Here is a 23,693-nt window from a genome sequence, read left to right as displayed (position 1 = left end):
CTGGGACCACGGACCTTACCAACAATCCTGCTCAAAGGGCTCAGCTCTGGATTTCATATATATATATATGCATATACCTATGTACATATGTACATGTATATATCCATGTACATGTTTTATGCGTGATCTGTTGTATGAACTGCAAATTAGAAGTTAATTTTGCAGTTCCTGCTGAACTGGGTTTAACCATACTCCTTCTCCAGCACTCCTCCTGGCCATGATACATCTCCCCTTCTTCCTCTGAATTAGCATTGCAGATGAAACTGGATGCCTCAAGGCTTTGTTAATGCTAGTCTGAATGCAGCCCAGCCAGATCTAGCAAGGATTAAAAGCTGTTCTCTTCCCTCGGATGTTAAATGACCTTATTATGGGAAGAGATTTGGGTTTTCACACTGCTGTGCTCTGCATCACTCAGCGAGCCCAGGAGGGACCCAGCAATGCATAAGCCCATGGGTTGAGCCAGGCCTTGCTCCGAGGCAGAGCTTTCTCCAGCCTGGGCACACGATAACAGGGCTTGGAGGGGGGAGAAAAAGATAGACTTGAAGGAGGTAAGAGCTTAACCATATCAACAATACTCTGCAGCGATATTGCTGGCAAGATGTGGTGTGTGGAGGTCAGGGAAGGATGCTGGAAGCGAATGCTCAATAAATGTAGTTTTCCCAAGAAAGCTAAATACTCCACAGAACTTCAAATCTGAACTTCTGTGGACTGTTACTGTACTTCTTACACCTTAAACATCAACCAGCCCTGCTCCAAAGTCACAGGCCTTCCAAGGTCAGAGAAAAAATTATGATGGATTTTCCAGTGAACAGTGCAGTGATTTGAAGGGGATAAACATTTTTGCCTAGGATGCCATCTCGGGGCTCAACTAGCGGTCCTTAGAATACCAAGTCTGATGAACTCCTATCATCATTATTATTATTTTTAAATGTAAAATTATATTCTAGTGGCTTCTGATCCCATGTCCTGCCCGGATGCCCACACCCGTAAGGGCTGCCAGCAAGACCTTTGCTTGCAGAAGGCATCGATGCACAGCAGAGCAGCAGCTCACGCAGACGCGCACCACTTCACTGCACAACCCACGGAACGGTTTTAGGTGATCTGATCTTGTTTTGGCTAAATTAGCACGCTTTCAGGAAAGGAGTTAATCCATTTTCTTTTACAAGAGGAGACAGCCGCTCCTCTGTCAAGAAGAGCTCTGCTTCAAATCACTACACAAGCATTAATGTTAATCTCCCGGCTTCCCCGATGCTGCTCCGGGTTATCACCAGCACAAAAGTGAGAAGCAGGGCTTAGGGATGAAGTGGGTTTGGAGGGCAGCAGCACGTGTTTCTGCTTTTCAAGGGTTTGAAGTGGGGTGGTTGCTGCAAAACAGCTCCCAAAAACACCCCGGATTAAAAGACACCAGGTCGCAGGCTGGTGGGGGGGGTGAGCAGCAGTATCTGCCTTGCACAAGGGGATTAAGCGCAGCACAGAGATTAAGGCTTGTATTTTCCTAAATGGCCTCTGATTTTGGATGGCTTTTTTATTATTACCCAAGTTTACAGCAGCTGAAGAAATCAGGCATTCACATGTCTCATTTCAGGCAAGAACAAGAACTGCAGTACTCAGAATTAAAAGCCATTTTTCGGCTATTAGTCCTACTTATTATATGTCTTCTTTTCCTGCATTAATTAGGCCAATTAACATTTTCTTACTGTGCTTCAAAGGCGGGCTCTGATGTCTCTTTACAAAAGGCTTAACCAGCACTAAGTAAACTCCCAGCACTGCCACCCAGCCGGCTCCCCGGCGCGGACAGAGCTGCACCCCGGGGTGCTCAGCCCCGCGCTCGCACACTTCAAGCTTCCAGCAAAGCGTGTTTCCCGGCCTGCAGGCAGGTACCAGCGGAGGCTTGATGCAAAAAATCTGCCTCAGAGCCATGCTTCCATCCCCCCAGCACTGCACGCAGGAAGGATGCGTGCGGAGAAAGCGTGCGTCAGGCTGGCACGCGCGGCTGAGCTCACCGAGATGCTCGCGCCTGCAAGCACCGGCTGCCGTAGCCTCGGAGGTGCTGCAGGCTGCCGTCAGAATAAATCAAGCCCGAAGCACGTGGCCGGGATGCTTTTCAGCTGTGCCACCCGCGCGGGGTCACGGCAATTCCCATGGAAGCAGACGCTTTCTTATTTAATCGCAAGGATTTTAAGTACTTTTCAAAAACAGAGCGCCAAATCCCTGCTTTCTGCTGCAAGGAAAACTAAGGACTTTTTTTTTCTTTTTTTTTTCTTTTTTTTTTTTACTAGAAAAGTTCAGCCCTGCTTTCCAACATCCCAGCTTTGCTCTCGGTCCTGCCCTCACCATGAGCTATGACACAAATTGCTCAGCGCTGGCCCCTCTTGACACTTGAACACAGCATGCTTCTTTTCAGCCTGAATAATTTGAATGAAACGGGCAATTCAGCTGAGCCTACGCAACGCAGTTCACTGCGAGTTCATTTTAATGCCGCCAAACTGCTTTACCTGTCACTGAAACCAAACCGAGTAAAACCATGGTGTTCTGCAGGGATTTTTGGCCCTAGTTTGGGCATCGGGATGGCCCTGCTCTAAAGTAGGGGATGGGGAGGCCCATTTCTGATCCCCGCAGCACAGTGGGGAGGCTGGCAGGGCAGCACAGCTCACTTCTGCACCAGAAAGGGCCCGTTCAGGGCAGGCAGGACCCAGGGGAATAGAGGGGGGTCCTGCTGGGAGGGGGCTCTCAACCCTTTTCTGGCTGCAGAAGGCAGTGGGTCTGGACTTGCACCCAACTGAGCCAACACATTTTGCAAGCTGAGCCCCTACAAACCCTTTCCAACGTGGAGCTGAAAGCTCCGTTCCCCCGCAGGAGCATCCTCCCTGGCGGGGGACCACGTCGTTGGACTTCCTCATTGCACTCACAGCACCTCAGCCTGGAGCGCACTGCCCCATGTGTCACCAGTTATACCCACACTGGGATATCCCATACTGGGATAAACAGCACCAGACTGGAAAGGCAGCGTTTTATACCAGTGTGCATGATTACGTGTATCCCATCCCTGCAAAGACACAGACGTGTGTACGTATAAATGTGCGTATCTACACATTTCAGTGTTTCCTCTCCATCACAGAGGCTTCCCTGCCAGGTGTTCAGAGCAAGACGCTGAATTCGATAATTCCTCCCTACGAGGCTGATGCTCCCTTCATTCCGTTCAGCCAGGGGTAAAATCCTGGAGGATCTCTCTGAACAGGACGCATGGAAATGTGATCCCACCAGAAGAGATCAGATTATGATACCGACATTCAGATGTCTGAAGTGCTTCGCTGGAGATTTATCCGAACGTTGCAAGCTCAGCATTTTACCCAGAATATCCTGACATTATTTCCCTTAAAGGCCCAGTTCCTGGAGCACTACGAGAGTTTCAGTTTCCTTTAACAGTAACCTACAGAAAAACAACTTGCAACCTAAATCCTCAAAAACTACGAGATAAAATTTTAAAATGTAAATAAATAATCACCGCTAAATCTCAAACTGTGCTATCCTTAAAACCTCCTGGCTTTCAAATCATTTCCACGAGTTACGTAGCTCTGATTTATGTGTTGTCTCATCCCATGCTAGCAACTGGTGGTGCCGCTAGCCAGCCAGCTGTTTGGAAACAACCGAAAGATGTTGGGAAGGGGGCGTTGGGCGGAGAGAAAAACCCCAGCACTACGAGCTGAAGTGAGAAGAGCTGATTCATAAATCTGAGCTGCACGAATACCGTAATGCCTAACTAGAGCAATTTAATCTCCAACTCCCTCCCAATACTGGGAAGCCTTCAACGAACTGCAGAAATCCAAGGCTCAGCAGCCACAACAATGCTGGGGCCCACGGGGCATATTTTAGGAGAGGAAATTAATAGAACTAAAATGCAAATAATCACCTCCCGAAAGAGCCCGAACGACCTCCAGCAGCAAGGCTTGTCCCAGCAGGCTCCCGTTTCCATTCCTGGGGAGCGAGGCGGCTGGGAATTTCCCTCCCGACTGCCGCAGGTGAGGACGGGATCACAGCAGGAACCTCCCCGAGTAAAGTTCCCTTCTGGCTGTCACTTCGCTTTGTTTCAGCCAGCAAGCACCCAAAGCTGAATCCCGCTTTCTGGTTTCTTAGGGCTCTGCTCTCCAGGCTTTCTTGCTGTGTGTCCTGGTGGGGCATCTCTCCTCTCCTTGCTGGTTTGCAGCAACCTGACCACTCTCCCACCCCTTGCCCTCCCCAGGACATCCACCCACTCTTTTCATAGAATCACAGAATGGTTTGGGTTGGAAGAGACCTTAAAGCCCATTTAATTCTAGCCCCTGGCCACTGTCAGGGACACCTCCCACTAGATCAGGTTGCCCAAAGCACCACCCAGCCTGGCCTTGAGCACTTCCAGATGCCTCATTACATTCAAACCCATCCTCTTTTTCAACAATTAACAACAACATTGATACTTTTACCCAAAACACAGTAAAATTAAAAAAAAAAAGAGAAATGGCCTCATGCTTGCCATCATCAACACTTGAACCGATCAAAAGATGTGTTTGAAAACAAATACGAGTCATGCTCCCATGTCCATTAGCTTCTCTTTCATGAACACATGAAGCAAAGAACTGTGGTTATTCCAGGTTATTCTCCAATGAAAAGTGGTGCTGCGGTCTTAAAACGAACCAGATTGTTTCATCAGGAAGAAAAAGCACTAGGGATGCTTAACATCCACGCACGCTCATTGCAAAGTACCCTCAGTGCATACACTCACAGAACCTCCACCTCCCATTTTACAAAAAATAAAAATAAAAAAGGATATTTTATGCAAAATTCAGGTATGTGGTAAGAGGTCCTGGATGACTGGTCATCGATGAGATTACGGTAGAAACTTGGATAACTTTTAATGGGACAAAGCACTTGAATATGTGCATGAGGATTGCTGGTCCCAGAAGGGAGTGTGACAACCTTATTGTTCTTTTTCTCGAATCCACTACATTCAGTTTCTACTACTTTACTACTGTTATTCCTGCTCCTATGGCTTAAATGTGTGAGCTTTAAAACCTTTCAGCTACCATCAATACCTCCAACAAGAAAAAACAGCAAAAAAACCAACCCCATCTCATGTCAGGTCAAAAAAGATATACTATTTGTACACGTGCACAAGAAATTTCAAATTTGCTTCTCAGCATTCTTGTTACATTTATAGGCAACCAGTCAATATTTCTCAAATCTGTACGTACCCCCTGGGAGCTTACGTGGATGCTGGACGCTACACCAAGCCCATCCAGCCCGGGTGGTTTCCCCACCACCAGACAGCTCACTTCGGTACAGTCCAGCCCTTCAGCAAGCTTTCTGCATGTGTTTTGCCAAATCTGGGCTTATTTCCACTTTTCTCCTCAGGTCAGCAAGTACCTACCTTCCTGCAAAACAGCCAACTGCTCCTAGAAATTGTAGGCATTACACGATACTTAGACTTTCTGTAAAAAGCAAACTCATCCAGATGACCACTGTACCAGTCATTATGTTAGATATTCTGTTGAACAGCTTGCCACAGCTACCAACAAAATATAATTTCCATTTCTTTTAAATGCTACCTCGCAAACCAGGACGGACTCAGAGCAGACGAGAGTTTAGGATTCCATATCCTGCCAGTTCAGGATTTCCAGGAAGGGTCAAAACCACTTTCATGGACCATATTCTACTTACCAAGCATCCCTCATTATGCAGCAGGCATGGGGCAAGACAGAGCAGCCGAGTACCCTTAGATAACTGAGGGCTTGCACATCCATGAGAAGCACCACGTAGCCCAACACTGCTTCAGTTACTGGGATTTTCCTATTGCAGAAGCTCAAATAATAAGAAATTGTCTTTTCTTCCCAGCTGGGCTCTGTGAGGGTTTTGACTCTTTGCCTGAGAACAAGTTATTTTAATTCTGAGTTTAGCTTTACTGCATGCAAGACGGTCACCTCCTTGCCACTGTGGTTTGGCCCCGTGCCCACAACATTTGATGCTTTTCTAAAAGCCAGCCCAAGGTGCACTTCTACGCTGCAAAAACATACGGCTGGTGGAGGGATAGGCATAACAAGATGAGGTGACCCAGCACAGGCGTTCAGAAGAAGGAGGATTTATTTCTAAGGACCAGCCGATGGGGTCGGGGTCACCTTGGAGCCCACAACCACCTGTCCCAGCAGCAGGGACAGGAATCTGCTGCCCTGTTTTCTCCCCAGGCTCCTGCTCCCTGTGGCTGGGGCTAAGCAACAAGGATGGAGCTTGCAAGGAGATGCCCTTGCTTTGCACCTCCTCTGCAGACAGGGCTCTCGAGCTAACACCAAAAATACCCTTGAATCCAGCCCTGACAGTTGCTCTGGAAACAACACTGCAAGGCAGAGCTTCTGCTAAAGAGAAAGCAACAGGGAAAGCTTTATGCCATCCCAAGTCAACTGCTGAGGTCTCGAATAAATACCATCTGGAGCTCTCTTGCAGACCTGCTGCCATTCCTTTCAGATGCAGGATCCACCTAACATACTGCACAGCAGCTGCAAATCTGGGCAGGCTTCCTGCGAGCCGTGAAGCCGATCGTCTTCACCTGCAGAAAATATTGGCTGTATACAGCACGCCACAAGCGGGAGGAAGTATGTACAAATTAATTACTTGCCTGAGGCAACTTGATATTTTTCTTAACTAGGTCAAATAAACTGTAGCAAACCACTCTGTCTCCCTCGCCCCTTAAAAAAAATACCAAGCTGCAGGTTTAATGAACTGAGCTTCCTTCCAAAAATAGTTTTGCAGGTTGAGACTGCAGCTTCTCCTATCATGTAAGATGTACGAAAAAAAAAGAGAGAAAAAGAAGTCAATGTCGAGCCTGCTGAGGTCCGACACATACAGCACCAGCCTTCAGTGCTTCTAACCGCAAGGAACAAATACCTCTTTGATGCATTAGCAATAAGGCCTTCGGATTTTCACCTCCAGGCCATCAGTCCAAGGCCTGAAGCAGCTCTGGTGTTGCTGTTATCCAGTCAGAGGGCCTCAGCTGGAAGAATCTGAAGGCACGGGTTCATCTGCCTTGATCCAATGTCATCACCTACACTGGTGTTAACTGGGAATAACACGCTGCTAAGTTGCAGAGGAAATCTTGGCCCTCCTTCGGCACAGAAATACAACCACCAACAGTGCGGGGCCATGAAGGCCTCGGTGTCACAGGGTGAGACAGCTCTGGCTGGTATCATCACCACCGATGAGGACACCCCTTTTGTCTCCAAAACACGGCTGGGCAGGCTACACAGGAGGCCCAGTATCAGCAACGTGCCTGGGCCGCATTTGTTCAGGGCCTGACAATGCCAGGCCTCACAGAGAGACCGGGCAGAGATGGCAGGGCCCAATGGGACGTGTCCTGGACAACCTGTCCTGGACAACATGTCCTCTGCTTCAGGGACACCTGCGGGATGGGGCAGCTCGCAGCAGGCATTGCTCCTGAGCCCACCTTTGCTCCACAGAGGAGGGGAAAATTTCTCTGACCTGGAACTCTTCCTCTGCCCCTGGAATGCTGGAAAGCCTATTGAACAAGCTCCTGCACGGCTCTAAACCCCGTGCTCTCCTCCAAAGGACTGGAAAAGACCGTTGGTGGGACCTGAAATTGTCTAGGAGAATAAATACAGTAAATCCTGAGTCAAAGCCGAAAGATGTAGACCTGCAGAAGTTTTATTCAGCAGTGAGAGCCACACAAAGAGTCAGACATGGCACGTGCACCCCATCCGAAGTCGAAGTTGTTTTTGTGGAACCATGCTAAAAACCTGCACTCACGCGCTCACAAATTGCCCACCACGAACCCGGAACCCCTTACAACTTACAATCGCTCTGCAGTCTCACTCCCTAATGGTACCCCCGACACATTCTGCACCAAAGCTGTGCCACACCAGCCAGGCAAATCATGGTTAGAGCCAAACAACTAAAACACATCTGGGGCACATCTGATTCCTTTTGAAGAGAAAGGCACGCATCTGAAACCCTAACAATCTTCCTCAGGGCTGCCAGGCATCCCAGTATATCCCAGTACATCCCAGTACAAATGAGCAGTGTAATTTTTTGCCACGTCCCCTGACAGTCCTATCCCAGTTTGTAAGGACACTTATCCACGCTCTGCTCCCAGGAACAAAGCAACATAGCACCAACAAGCAGAGAGCAGACAGCCAGGGCTGTTCACGCTTTTTCAGCAGTTGCAGAGCTTGTTTTAGCCTCTACTCCTGCATGGACATTGCTAATGTTTCTATTAAATATTTGAGGAGTAAGAAGAGATAGCAAGGAAGAAGGAAAAAAAAAAGTAATATGAAGGCAATTAACTTCTTGAGACAGCAATGCTGTGTAAAAACAAAAACAGTGAAAAGCTACTGGCAGGCTAGTTAACAGTCAAAAATCAACAACTGCTTGTAATATCACTGGTGGCCTATAAAAATACTCTCCAAAATATCTATTGGTCTTCTTCCAGCAGGGGTGATGGCAGAGCAACCATGCAGGCAGCTCCTGTCATTTTGAGTCATACCAGGGTAATACTTGGGCTTCAGCTGCTGCATTTTATCCCTGTTGAAAAGACAGCCCCAAGATATTCTGCAGCGCACAACTTCCTTGCTGCTATTTCTGATTTACTCCCAGATCCTCAAAACCACTTTTGTACAACTACTGGGTCTTCAAGCTCTCAGAAGGCCTCAAATCAAGTCACAGCTGTACATATGGAGTTACATTTTTTTTTTTAAAGCACAAAAGCTCCAAGGATCTAAAAATATTTTTGAAGTGAACAATAAATCCTTCCCCCACTCCTGAAGACTATATCTCAACTTTGCTGATAGTTCCTGAACTACATTCACCTTCAGCAGTAATCAGAAAGATTTGTTAGAAAATTAAATGGGAACAAAAATAGGACCGTATGAAAGAATTCTTCTTGCACTGAGCTACAGGACTCAATACTGGAAAATGCTGCAGTTTACAAAGAAGTAAAAAGTGCCCTTTGAATGAGCAGCTGCACTTCACATCTATGTTTAATTGAAAAACAGCTGGGATGAAAAGTGGCTGCTTATCAAGAGCTAATAACTACGTTTCCTACTAATCTACAGAGTGCTCCATCAGTGGGGCAATCATACGTATATATACACACACATAAATAAAAAGATATAGCATGTATTGGTTTTGCAAAATGACATATTCCAAGGAGGAGTCTGTTCCCATGGAGGGCTCAGTCGGGCATCTAAACAAGCCTAAGCAAATGGCACGACAAGAAAAGCCCTCCATCTCATGCCAGCAACATCCAGCCCGTGCATGCTACCGCAGGGCACTGAAGCATCGGGCACACAGACTGAGGGCTCCTGCTGCTGCTTTCCGGAGGGACCTGGGCATCCTCCCACCGCCTTAGGAAGCCAGACAGGTGGTAAGCCCTGCACCAGACAGAAGAAATTAGGAGCAAATGCTGTAAGTGCAGTGGGAGTAGGGCAGAGGCAAAGAGGCAGGACAGCAGCAGCATTTTGGGCAAAACCTAGTGCTGCCCGTCCTGGAGGATGGGGAAATGCCCTGTCTGCATCTCTCTGCACCCCACATTTTGCACCGTGGCTGATGGTTGAGCCCCGGCAGCGCTACCAAGGGTTTCCTCCCTAACCTCATTATTACCTTGCATTTCTCTGCACTTAACAGCTTAAGCCTCTTATCTTCCACATGCTCTGAGTCCATGCAAATAGCGCTAATAAAAGCAAGGGATTCTCACTGTAGCACAAATCTCTTCTCAGAGCGCGGTGGTGGCCTTTTTTCTCTAAGCACCAGGAAACAGCCTGGGAAGACAAAGGAGCACAGCCTCAGAGGACAAAAAAATGCACAGACCAGCTAGGATACACCAAGTGGAGCCTTTTATTCGCCTGTCCCAGGCCGGCAGCTCCATCCCTCGGAGTTCAAGTTCAGGCTCAGCAATTCCCAGAAGCCAGCTAAGCTTGCTGGGTATATTTGAGCCAGCGTGTCCCTACTTCTACAATTTAATTTCTAAGTCTGAACCCAAAAAATCAAGAAGCAGACTATACTGCCCCCGTTTCCTTACGTTCAAAGGACGAGCAGTGAAGGAATCCAGTCTTCTCCCTGTACTTGCTGCTGCCAGCTGTGCATTGCAGCTACAAAGGTTGTTGGCCAACACGGTGCTCCCTCTGACTTCAGCATCACATCTGCTTTCTGCAGGTCATATTGTGGCCTTTAACCTGTGTACTATCTCCCCACCTTTGATCAAGCATCTGGCTAGGTTTAAGGACAATTTATGTACTATCACTGTATTCCTGTGCTTAGCAGATGGAGAATAAAAAACGTCAACCAGCAGACAAGTGAGGGGATTGGGAATCAAACTCTGAATCCTCCTCCTGTTTGTGAGCCAGCGGATGAGACGTCTTTTCTCAGCATCCACTTCCCCAATATACATCCTACTCTCTTCTGTTCTCCCAACACTTGCATAACTTCTGCCCTGAACTTTGCTGCCCTAGAAGAGCAGCAATTTAACAGTGTACCTGCTAACTTCAAACCGCACCAGCTAGGAGGTTTTACCCTGCAGTGAGCCAGAGCAACAAAAAGTAGGGAAAAAATGTACAGCAAGAAGAGAAATGCAGTAAGCAGTCTACAGATATTCAGTTTTATCCTAAAGTTGCTTCAGTCACAGAGATTATTAACTGCCAGCTAATATAGCCTAGAAGACACAAAATTGCCCTTTTCATAGGTTTTCAATGCACCAGGCTCTACAGCAGCTTCAGGGTCAGGCGTGCAGCACATCTGCCCATCAATCAGTATTGTGATAATCAGATAATGATAGACTACAAATAACCACCTAATCTGGTTTCCTGGAAAGTTTTGCACAGATTAGAAAGGACAGAACAGCTCCTTGCCCATTAAAGAGGCCAGCACCGATTTGGGGCCATGCACTGGGCTCCGAAGCTGCTCCTTCCCCAGCTTGGGATGCTCCAGGGAGCAGCAGCCAGAACCTGTGCACACACGCAGAGCCCTTCAGTGGTGTTTGCAGAGGGTAATAGCAGGCAGGCAGACAGATAGCTTTGGCGAGCTGTAATGCAAAGTGTTTCCCAACCCTTTGTCCATTTGCAGGAACTCTGTACAAATCTGAAGATAAAGTTTGCTGCAGTCACAAGAGCTGCCCTGATCCACTGCCTGCAAGCCAGGGGGGCAGGTGAGACTGGACAGGTTGATGCAAGACTGGTAAACAATTACATTTTATCAGAAAATCACTTTGCACTTCATTGAAAATAGCATAGAAGCCAGTGTTTGAAGAAGCTGTAAAGGCAATTATACCCCGCCCCCCCCAAAAAAAAAATCTCTATTTTGTAGATATTATTTGGACTTGATGATCTTGAAGGTCTTTTTCCAACTTAAATGATTCTTTCATTCTATCAGTCAATTTCCCATTCTTCCCATGATGTCAGTGAAGTCAGATGCCACCATGTTCACGTGCAACCCTCCAGAGAAACCAGTCTCAACTGTTTCACATCCTACCTCAGATGCAAACAGCATGGGCATCCAAATAATCCTGTTAACATGAACTAGATTAATATAGATCACACAACTATTTCAAAGTATGCTTGCATGCATATTCATCTTTATCTGGATAATGTGTAACACCAGCAAAGCCAAGCCCATGTCTAATCAGAAATGCTCTGTTTGAAAGTCCCGAGCTGCCCTTCACACCACACCAGCCAGCATTTGCTTTCCCTCCTCCTCCCCCCCTCCCCCCCCCCCGTTTTTTTTTAACCTCCTTTTCTTTTTTTTAAAGACTGTGACTCTTCAAAGAGAATTTTCCACACTTTGGACACATGCTGTGTTTAAAGGCTTGGGAAGCCTTTTTAATTTGAAAAAGACACCACCGAAAACAGAAACACTTGAAAGGAAAAGCACTCAGGAAATATTAATACAAAAGAGGTGGGATCCATGTGTTTTCCTTTGAAAAGTTCTAATATCTGAAAACTCGAACATACCTTGATAGACAACAGCGGGTCAGCCAGGATGTACGACATGATATTTCTGTTAGCCACAGGTCCTTTCTTCTTCCTTTTTAAATAACTATGCGATGGTTTAAACTCGAGAGACTACTTACAATCCATACTTAATAAGACTGTCATGTTCGAATAGTTGTAGTCTGCATAATCAGTTGTTCAAGGATGTATTTAATTATCTAAAATTACAGTATAGGGGGTTGCATTTTCTAGAATATCATTACATATTTTCATTTTTGGAAGCCAATTTACTGCATAAGAGGATTCAGGACCAGCCTGTGGCCAATGAAGCCCCTGGAGTAGAAGGACACACATAATGTCATGAACTATCAGCTTCAAAAATTAAGTCCATAAGTCAAAAGCATCCAACTCAAGGCCTGGAATGAAGCCATTTGTGCACTTCTGAAATATTTTTGAGCTAAAAATGCAAAATATTGCAGCAACCTGGTTAAACAGAGCAGACCTTCAGGTTCACAGCCCTTTGCAGGGCATCCAAAACTTGTTACCTTTGCTGTCAACATGGGGCTGAGTGCTTCCCCCGCACCTTGGGAGATGCTCAGATGCCTCCTGTTCAAGGAGCAGACCAAGCCCAGCACTGCTCAGTCTGTGAGATGCAACAAGACCGTAGAGCCCAGGTACGAGTAAGGTTGTTTCACGACCTGAGTGCTGACCTTCTTTGAGAAAGAGCTGGAGGAGAAGGAACGGAGAGGGAATGAAAACTCAGATGTTCACAATTTCCTTCTGGATTCAAAACGCTCTTCAGTGAATGACGGGATGCTCTAGACTTGCAAGGCTAAAATGCTTTTGCAGCTCAAGTGTCTCCCTACTGCCTTTCTCATGCATTTACACCCTGAAATGCTATTCCCGACATGTCAACAGTTTCTTAATAGTGCTGAAACCACAAATTTACACCAGCTATTTTCTCAGATTTCTCCAGTGACCTCCTAGGCTAATACAAAGCACCTACCGCCCGATGAGTCTCGCTTGGAGGAACAATGAAGGGTTCCTCATCAGCATGCTGCAGAGGACAAATCCCACATCTCGAGCTGCCTCAAAAAGCCACAAGCATTCACACTGTCATCAGGAAACGCGGCACGCCTTCAGCTTCCAAAATCACGCCACGCTTTTTATATTGCGTCCCATTAGCTCCGAGATAATAAATAATGCCAACGCACAACACTGACATAACACTGCTGTTATTGGAGCACAAAACACTTATTAATGACATTTGCATGAATTTATTGCAATTATACAAGTGGGGAAACTGCATGGAGAGCTCCAGGTTCTTTTTTCCTGAAGTCCTACAGAGAGTGAAGTGGTGGGAAGTTGGTCCATTAAAGCAGTCTCGTGGTGTATTTAGGTACAGAAAAGCCAACAGTGGAGCTAGTTGCTCAGTCGAGGCTTGCTGGCTAGAAGGTTTGAAGCATGGATGAGTAAGGTTCCCTGTAAGAACTGTGCCAGGGTCCATACCCCACTGACTCCATGAGCAAAAATTAAAGCCTTTGCTTTCAGGCACCAAGAGCCAAGCAACAGCTAGGTGCTAAACAATTTGGTAGGAAAAAATTACTGATAATAATAGGGAAAAAAAATAGGAAAAAATTACAGCTTCAGAATGACTGACATAGTTTGCCACTATGTTTTGCCAAAAACACACCCGTGACAAAAGGAGTGGAGTAAATCAAGAAGTCACCTCTGAGATGCTTTGGGCCAAGCAGCCTTTCTGCAGCTGAGCTCCCCATCTCTGCCACGGAATGGAGTGACACCAAGCAACACACCAAAGGAACACACCTGATTAAAGGGGCAATGCTATTCCCAAAGCAAACGGGAAATAGGGACAGAGTGTTTTATATATATATATGAGTGTTTTATATATATATAGAGAGAGAGAGAGTGGTGTATATATATATATGTTTAAATAGGGACAGAGTTTTATTCTTTCTCCACTAGAAAAAAAAAAAAAATGCAAGTTGGTCTGCAGATCAGGTGAATTCCTTGTGCCCAGGGCTGCGAGTGGAGTTAGCAGCTACATCGTGTGCTGAGCAATTATCAACGCTTTTGTTAATTCATGAAAAATACATAACACTTGTATACACATCAGGATAAAACAAGTATCACTGCAATAGCCATGGCAAGAATATCCATGGCAAATTAAGCAAGCAAAGAGTACCTGTGTGGCACAGAGTACCTGTGTGACAGAGAAAGCAGCAACTGAAAATCAGAGCAATGACTATATTAGTGTGTAGGGGATGGGGTGGGATAGTAAATTAAGACCTATACAGCAACCCACGGCAGCTAAAGCACAGTTTGAGCTCACAATACAGACCTGAAGACGTGCTCTCCAGCAGTTGAGCAAGCAGCCTTGCTAGTGGCTTAAGTAGCATAGACTGCACAATTTATTTTTGAGCCAATAAAGAAAAGCAAATCTGCTGCCCAAATAAACCAGAAGACATTTATACACTTACAGCAGCAGCTCAAGCTGACAAGATTGGAGCTAAATATTAGCAGAGAGGCAAACAAGGCCCCCATTTGCTGTCATTTGGCCTCCCTATATGGGACGTGGAAATGAGGTGACATGGAAATGCCACCCAAGTCACCCCCCCTGGCTCTGTCCTAGCTTGAGACGAGGACACCCTCTTGCAATTCGATCTTGCATTTTCACCAGAATTGGGCAGGGTTTATTTAACCAAGCTAGCAGAGCATGGGACAAATGAGCCAAACTGTGAGGATGTGACGCCAGGGGCAAGCTGCACGCCTCGCCGATGGTGCCACTGAGCAGGAGAGCAGCATCTGGCACCAGGGCTCTGCATAAACTTCTAAAGCAGCAAAGCTTCAGCCAGCAAAGTTTCCTCCAAAAAAAAGTCAGAAGTAGATTAAGAGGAAACTCAGAAAGAGCAGAATCTCTTGTAAAATATTTGCAGAAATGGAAAAATACGGTAAGTGCTTGCTCTATCCTTGGACCTTATTTCCAATGGTTTAACAAAAGGGATGTTTTCCAGCTCTGAGAAGCTTGCTGTGTTTATTACCTCCCAAGACCGATTTTTGCTCTGTACAAAATGACAGGAATCTCTCAGACGTTAGTGAAACTGCATTAAAACTTCCCTTGTCACCTAAGAAAGAACAAGAGTGCTTTGTTTTGTTTTTTAAAAGTGTATTTTAGCTGCTTCTGGATTAAAAAATTAATAATATCAGCATACAACTTCCTTTATGCGCTAATGCACTAAACATTCAAATGCATTCCATGCTGAAAAACAACACAAAAATCTTCCTGTTCATTGCACATGGGCATTTCTGGGGAAAGACCATTAGCACAGCAGACAGGGCACTTGAAGGAGCTGCTCATTCTTCCTCTGTTCTTATACATCTCCATTACGGTGAAGAATTATTTCAATACACAGACCATTTTTCCATCTTTCTGTTGGACGCGGGTGATCTGGGCAGAGTTAATTCTGCCTGGGAGGTTTTTGGTGGAGCCTCAGCTCCCACCTCTCAGATTTGCGCTGTCCCTCGGTGCTTCTGCTGCTTAGAAAAATCTCAAGCAGAGATTCAATTCCCAATGAGGCGGGCTTTGAAGGCTCCACACCAAGACCTTCATTTTACAGTGGAGCTGAGGACAAAAAGAAGGTGATGGAGTGGCATTCCCTTGGCAGACTAAGCTGTGGGAGACCTGCAAAGTTTCCTTAGCACCAGCTGGAGTTTTTGCCTTGTCCTGCTATTTCTTTCAGGTGGTGAAAATTTAAACAACCCAGCTTTTTGGTGAAAAAATGCGAGGACATCTTGTTTCTTCAAACTCTACTGAAGGAGCCACCCAATTTGAATTAAGCTAGTGCCTGAACAGGAGTTTTTACTGTTCAACCTACTGCGAAAGGCAGCTCTGGATATGTCAGGGGGACTGCTGGGGATTCCCGGTATTTTTGCGAACAGACGGTGCACAAATTCAGCAAAGGGCGAGTTCTTCAAAACCTCTTCCTCTTCGCTCAGCTCCATTTCAAGCTCCACCTGCTGGACCTGGAGCCAGCTGTTCCTCAAGCTGGGATTTCTGCAGGCTTTGTAACTTTTTCATAGCAGAGAATTTGGGATAGAAAGCACGCAAATGGCTGCTCTCAGAAGACTAGTGACAGAAGAGTTCGTAGCTTCTCATTTTCTCTCCATCTGCCACAAAAGGACAGGAAAAAGGAGAAAGCTCAAAACAGCAATTATTCACTGCCCGTCTCTGTATCCTGCTGGGAAGGAGCGGAGCAGCCGCAGCCTGGCAGCCCCGAGGGCTGAGAGCACAAATGCTGCCAAGGGCTGCAGCAGCACCACGGAGCCGTCTCCTCTGGCTTCCCTGCAGGTAGGTCGCCGAACCAGGCGGGTCGAGGGCACCTGCTGATGGCTGCGGACACCTCGTGCACCTTAAAAATCCAAGATGGAAACACTAGAGTGGAGATTGAACGATACCATGGGCATCTACAGAGCTGACAAATCTTTTTCTTTAAAAAAAACTATGGAAATATGGAAAAGTGGTGCCTTTTCACTTGGCAAGGAGTTGTTCTTATTGTCCACCAAGGCATAAAAGTTCTCCCAACAAAAACCGCATGGAAATCCCTGAGCCAGATCATTTCAACTCATAAAGAGGTTTCTGTTCCAGCAAGCCTACTCTACGATGAAGCACAAATGCAAAGGTTGTTGCTTTTATATTCAGAAACTTCCACTGAAGGAGATAAGAAAACTCTTTGTGGAGACTCCTAAATATGAATCGCTACCGTATGTACGTCCATTATTCTCAGTAGAACTAAAACATTGGAGCTACAGAACAATGGAATGTTTTAAGAGAGAACCTTTCAAATTGCTCAGAAATCTATGAAACTCAGCTCTGGGTATTCACTCTGCCTGTCAGTGTAGCCTTTAGTTTGCACTATTTCATTAACACATTTAATTACACGGCCTGTAACTTATACACAAGATGCTGTTCTGGAATTTCAGACAATCCAGCAGCAAAGGACTCATCCTGTATTCACAACTGCTGCACCTCGAACCTCAGCCTGGTTGCACGCACCCTTACACACCACCTCCTGCTTAACCTGAAGCACAGCAGCGACCCTGAGCACATCGGGGAAGGGAGCAGCCTCACTGCTGGGTGGGATGGCAGGCTCGGGTCTCTCCTCTTCGTCTCACCCTGCCTCTTCCCCAGTTCCAGACTGCACTAAAGTTGCCTGGCTTCGTTACCGTTTTTTTCTCCAAACATTTTTAACATTTTTTTTCTCCAAATAGTCCGTTTTAATGGAGCAAAGTTGCTACGCAGTGAAATAAATCCTTTTAAAAGGAAGGGTCTGATAAACCTCAGCTCTTCAGCAGACTCTCCAGCAGTGTCTTTGCATAGCTTTTCAAGCTATGCAACTTTTCAGGAGACGCTAAAAATAAACCTGGGGTAGAAAAAATAAATCACTAAGTTCCAAGTCAGCTCTTAGAAGATGAAAAGAGGACCGACTCGAGGCCTGCAACACCCAGAGACCTGAGGATATTCAGAGACTAAGCAGAGATCCGAGAGCAATGCCAAGGCGTGGAATCAGGAATTGCACAACAGGCAGCGGCATCCTCAAAATCAGGCTGTATCATGCAAATTGACACCTCAGGTAACACTTACGTCTCCCTCTCTCCTTCCAGTTCTTTATGCAAAGTGCAAAAGATTAGCCCGAGCTTGTTGTGACAATCCACTTTTCTAAAAAAGTCAATACATAAATTCAAGGTATTTACTGCATTTGTTCTTTAAATGATGTACTTTGATCTCCATGCTGATAGCAAGCAAGTAATTGAGGCTAGCCTAAAGCACAGTGGCAGAACATTACTCTGCAGCACAGCACAGAAAGCCGGCAGCTCGGTATATTTGGCATTGCCACATCTGTAGCTACTGAACAGAGAACATAACGTGACCCTTATGAGTCTGGAAGAGAAAGACTCCAGCTTCCACACTTTTGGCTCCAGCACACAGCTCTCCCCAGCTCTGCAAGTGCTGCATCTTTTCACATTCTTCTGAAAAAGCAGTCTCGCTCAATATATAATTATTTTTTTAAAATGCAGCTTGTTAAAATGCAAAGAGGCTGAGCTCAACTTTTGACTTCAACACCTCTCACAACACAAGGAAGGCAGAGGGGGGACATACTCCCAGTAAAGCCCCCAGGATCAGCTGGGGCATGGGCATCGCCACGACATGAGCAGTGGAAGCCAGGAAAGGCTTCTACTATTCATGAACTTTGCAAAGTTTCAGGGGAAAGCCAGGAATGGAACACGGCTCCCCAAAAAGCAGTCCCAGCTCCCTGCCACCTGGCCAGCAGGAATGTCTCCAATTAGGGAGCTCACAGTAAAGAAGTGACCACGTGTCATCATTTAGCAGTTCACAGTCAGTAGTTCATGAATTATGACCGGAACCATCAGGGGCAACTCATTTTTGCAGCCAGGGATAAGGAAGCAAAGCCCACACTGCTCCCTTCCGAAGTTCAGAGACAACCCTATGTGCTCCCTCTCCTCTCCTCCCAGTTGATGACACTTCTCATGCATACCTGCCTGCTTAGGAGCGAGGAGTGACAGACAGAAAGCCTGGCTGAGACTGAGGTTTGCTGAGACAAACTCCAAAATCATCAGATCTTGATTAAGTACGTCCCTCTGGGAAAGCAGCCTCCTTGCCAAAGTCATGTAATAGCACCTATGGGGACTGTGCGCCCCAAGACGTTTGCACTACAGTCACTGGTCTGCATTCCGACTAGCTCTAAAGTTATCCGTAATTGTTTCTATTTAATGTACATTTGACCATTTGTACAATGAATTTGGCAAGTCCCAAATTCAACTCCATCATTATAAATCCACTACTGCGCTTCACGCTGGACTATGAACTCAAAGACAAGACTCTCTCTCATTATGATGTAGATATGCCCTTAATCTTCTCTCGGTAAGGAAATTGCTCTGTTCTCATCACTGTAACAGCCAGTCGTCACATTTATCCTAATGTAAATTCATCTTCCTGGCCATGGGGAACCAGGGCTTTGTACACGAGTGGTTGAGGTCCTCCACAGCTTCCTCTCCCATCCTCCCAGGAACCCACCTAACGTGCTCTCCTCATGTCTTTCTCAGGGTACTCCTTACACATGCTCCAACAGCAATATAACAGAGAAGCTCGACCCACGACTGATCTTCAGGGCACTCCTTCCTACCTTGCTAATTCCCCTTGAGCTAAATCTCCGTTTTCTTGTCTATATTCTCCGTGTGACACCAGCAGACACTTGCAGAAATCTGGAGAGTTGAGACCCAAAGTGCTAACCTTGTCTGCAGAATCAGCTCTGGCACTAAGCAACTGGGATAACCGCATTCTATCTCCCGATTAATCATACAATGAAATAAGATCATCATCTGATGGAGATCACCTGATCTTCCACCTTAGCAGTGAGCAACACGACAAAGCTGCAAGTCAGTTTGGTTGTCTCTACTGATGGTCTTAAAAAAGCCAGCGGATGGATTACAAGATACGAGTGAAAACCTGAAACATGTTCCTATGGTCACTGTGTCCTCACCAGTTAATGGACATATTCACAAGTTTGGGGAAAAGGAGGAAGACAAAGAAGAGTCTAAGAAATATGGCAAGGGAAAGGGCAGATGATAGCAGGACTTCTCATGTCCCATATTAAAACTGTACAGGAAATCCAGGAAGGATAGCATCCCGTATGTTTTCAATACAACTCGCAGGATTTGAGTCTGAAATACAGGAAATCTCATGTTACACGGATGTCTAGCAACCCTACCTCATGGAACACCGTGGGAGCTGGACCGGAGCCTGAATTCCTGCTCTGCTTCCAGCTGATATTATACACATGGAGAGCATACTGGTCAGATCTCAGAGCACAGCAACGCTCAAGCCTTAGCTTGAAAATGGTGGATGAGATCTGCTGTGGTGCTGCATCCCTTCGGTCATATCTAATCCCATATTAAGGCAGGAGGAGGCTCCTAGGCTTGTTTAAGCCATGGGGGAACCTCTTTATGAACTCAGCAACCAAGGAGAAGAAAATGTGGCAACAAACTCCAGGCAGGGCCATGCCAAGCACTTCCTTAGAGCCTCAAGCAGGTAGTTCACAGTAACAGGAACCAGCATGTTGAGAAAGTGCTACGGTGCCCAAACAGGGTCTCTCTTCCAGCTGGCTGCGTAAGTCACCCCGGTCGAGTCCGTAAGGCTGTGTGCTAATACTCCTACTCATTTCATCAACCTTCTTTGCTTGCATTTAACAAATCAGCAGCAGCATAGCACAATGACTTCGTATCCAGGTGATGCATCTGCCCACAACCACCTCTGGGAGGACAGGTGAGGTTACTGGGGCCCCGTTGGAGAGGGTTGCTCTGCTGGGCTAACAGAGCTGTCTGGACAAGCTGACGGCAGCCTGATCCTTTACTGCAGATCCCTGTGTTTTCTTAGGATTCCTGCTATTAGCCAGAGTAGCACAGAGGTGTTTTCACAGGGCAAGGAAAGCACATGATTAAAAGAAGAAAGTCTCTGATCTTCTCTGAGCAGAGAGTTTGGCATTGCTTGCTCCTGCTCAGCGTTCAGCGTGGCTTTGAGCGAGCGGTCTGGTAAGGCACTACAGATTTGGGAGACTGAAAGATGTTAATATCATCTGGAAACAAATTCAGCTGCTCCAGATGTGGACAGCTTCATGAGGAAGGGGGCCAGTTGTACTCACAGTGCAGAATAGCACAACTGCAGTGCCAGCCATGGCTTGGGCTGTCCTTCCATGCACCGCACGGAGCACTCGGACTACACCTCACGCGTGCAATGGGCATGATCCCAAGATGCAGAGGATGGAGGGAGGATGGAAGCAGGCTTTCCTGCAGGCCGCAAGTCTTCACCAAGCAAATACAACAACAAAAAGGATCAGAACTGGGGAGTCTAGATGAGAGCTGATTACAAGGTGCTCTACACGGACACCTGCAGCACCAGGTCCATAGCTCCCTGACCAGGAAAAAGACAAAGCAAATGGCAGAGGGTATTTAAAACACAGGTACTTCCCTTTTCTGAGGTCTTTCAGGAAACGAGATACAAACTGAAATTCAAGCACAGGAGATTCCTCAGAAGAAAACAGCAGGGGCCTCGAGAGCCCTCGACGCAGCAGCAGCCCGGGAGGGCAGGTCTGGGGCAGCCTCAGGGCTGAACGCCTGCAGCAGGGACACCCTTTGCTTTCACCAGCCGAGTTTTCCAGTGGCCAGCAGGCACAAGATGGAAAAGCCAACACTATGAGAGATGCTGTCTCACAGCCGTGGCTGTAAGGAGGGGTACAGCGGGCTCGTCCTGTGCCGCGGGTGTACGGAGAGCAGGGCTGGAAGGGCACCTGGGCAGGCACAGCCTCAGCAGATGCTGCAGGCAAGGAGAAGCCGATTCCCGTGCAGAGGGAGAAGCGCTCATCGCTGACATGGAGGATGTGCAACCCCGCCAGGACAAGCTCCCCATGCCTCAGCAGATTGCACACCCCATTAAAGCCAGTAATCGCAAACAGATCTGGCTCCTCGTTACGATGTGCAAGCTAAGGGTCACCCCACAGCAGTGTGCAGTTCCCAAGGAGTTACCCTGACATAGCAGGACAGGATTTGTGCCGTGCCCAGGGCAGGGCCGCTCGTGCAGCTGCTGCTCAGGGAAGGAGGGGACGCTGCCAACTGAGAGCAAGGGACAGAAGGGAGAAAAAAAAAAAAAAAAAGCAGCAGTGAGCCGTAGTGATCCAACAGCAATTCTGGGGAAAAGACACCTGAACCCAGCAAGCCTCAAGGGGAATTCTTGCCCGCATGGGCAGGCATGTCCCGGTACCCCTCTCCAAGGCTCCCGAGCCAAGACAAACACGTGCTGTGACAGTCACACCTGCCTGCTCCCCCGGAGCAGCTCCGAGCGATGCCGTGTGCATTTCAACGTAACCCAGGCTCGCTCAGCTCCTGCCCTGGTGCTTCCAAAAACGTGGGGCCCTGAGGCAGATTGCCCGTCAGGGAGTCGGCAGCCTCTTGAAGCCGGTTATTTCCATTAATTGTGGCTTTTCTACTCAGCCCCTTTTCCAGCAGGCCCTCCTAGCACCTCCTTTTTGGTGCCCTCCCACCCACAGAGCCCCCCAGGTTCTCACTCACGCTCTGGGTCCCCTGAACACCCACAGGGTTATGGGGTTGCTGAGCACCCTCCCTCATCCTCTCATTTCCAGCCCAGCTGCTTGACCTCACCTATCCCCTGAAGAAACTTTTGTTTCACCCTTATCCCCATGCACATCTACCTGCCCCCGTATCAACCATTTCATCGCTCGACGGCCGAAAGTTGTTCAACTAAAATCAAAACCAAACCCAGCCAATACCTCCAGAGACCCACAGAGACCTCCAGGTAGGTTTTGTCTGCTTTATCAGCTTTCTGTCTTGAATCAAGGTTGGTAGCAAGTCCTATCTATGATTTTAAAGATAGCAAAGCTTCTGCAATGACTCAACCGCCCCTTTTTCAGGCGAGAAAACCTGAGCATCCGCACACCGCTCCTCACGTCTACACCCTGCGAACCGGGGCTCCAGCCACAGCAGGCTGTGTGAGTGACCACAAAACCCCACAAACACCCGAAAAGCAAGCCCTGCTGCTCTCCTGCCCAGCCGCTGCTCGGAGGCCCTGCAGATGGGATGTGCAGGAATGCAGCCCCCGAGCTGCACCAGCGCAGCAGCCACATGAAGGAGTCGCTTCTCCTCCTCCTCTCTGTTTTTCTGCAAAACTGAATAAGGTTTCTTTCAAGGGCAATCTGATCAACTGAGACTGAAACTCCAGCATCAGGCAGGTTTCAAGGTCTGCGTGCCAGACATGGGCTGGCTCTGGGGCAAGGAAACCAAAAGCAAGAGAAATTCTGAGCTGTTCAGCAATAACTTTTTTTTTTTTTTTCCTATTAACTCTTCCCAATCAGGGCTTTCTGCAGGAAAGGAGCCACATGCATCCAGGCAGTCCCAGCCCGGGCAGCTGGGGAGACCTCTGCCTGCTGCAGGACAGACCCACAGCCAAGAGCGAGCCAAAGGCAGCGCTGCTGCAGCGCCCTTCGCAGGCACAGAGCCACGCACAGGGCTCCCTGAAGCAGAGCAGGAGGGGCAAGAAGGAAGGAGAGGGAGGGAAACCCCAAAAGCCCAACTGCCCCCAAACAACCCCACACTAAAATTTAATAAAAGGTAGGAGCCTGAGTGCAGCCTCTCTTTATGACGGGTGGGCAACTGCATTTCTGTCCTGTGGCTTTCTGTTTTTGCCGGCGCATTCCAGCACAGAAGCAGAGGCAACACGCGCCACTGAGCAGCAGAGTTTATTTTAAGGGATGTAACATTTTCCTGAGAGGATGCTCTATTTGCATCTGCTGCAGGAAACAGTAACACAGGCAGGTGTGTTTCCACCTAGGCCAGAGACAACACAGAATGCACAATGCAAAGCAAACGGTTTTGTCTTGCAAATCTCTGCCCAGTGCGCTAAAGAAAAAAAAAAAAGAAAAAAAAAAAGAAAAAGAGGGAGGGAGAGGGGCTTTCCCCAGGGCCTGTTTTCTAGCTTATTAGTCCTGCAGATGCTCGAGACCTACTTTGCCAGGAAGGAGCTCCATGCCCACCGGCAGGAGCAGGCAGTCGCAGTCTGCAGGCGTAACCGCTGCCCCGCATTTGCATGCGGGCAGAGCGCCTAATTGCTGCCCTGCGCGCTGTACC

At 47.4% G+C, this 23,693-nt stretch overlaps 1 protein-coding gene across 7 annotated transcripts in view; it reads right to left on the bottom strand.

Annotated features, from left to right (window-relative positions):
- Positions 1-23,693, bottom strand: part of HIVEP3 (HIVEP zinc finger 3) — a 254,857-nt gene that overhangs the window by 214,069 nt on the left and 17,095 nt on the right. Inside the window, exon 1 of one of the 7 annotated variants that reach the window (XM_050715104.1) lies at positions 12,506-12,522. The exons of the other annotated variants lie outside the window; for them this stretch is intronic. The gene's annotated coding sequence lies outside the window, so the exon portion shown is untranslated. Of the gene's footprint in view, positions 1-12,505; positions 12,523-23,693 lie in introns of those variants that run through there. 7 annotated transcript variants of the gene reach the window in all.

The sequence above is a fragment of the Cygnus atratus genome, chromosome 23, assembly GCF_013377495.2.
Source record: "Cygnus atratus isolate AKBS03 ecotype Queensland, Australia chromosome 23, CAtr_DNAZoo_HiC_assembly, whole genome shotgun sequence".
NCBI lineage: Eukaryota > Metazoa > Chordata > Aves > Anseriformes > Anatidae > Cygnus > Cygnus atratus.
Note: the sequence above shows the minus strand (reverse complement) of the source record. Positions and strands in the feature narration are given on the sequence as shown.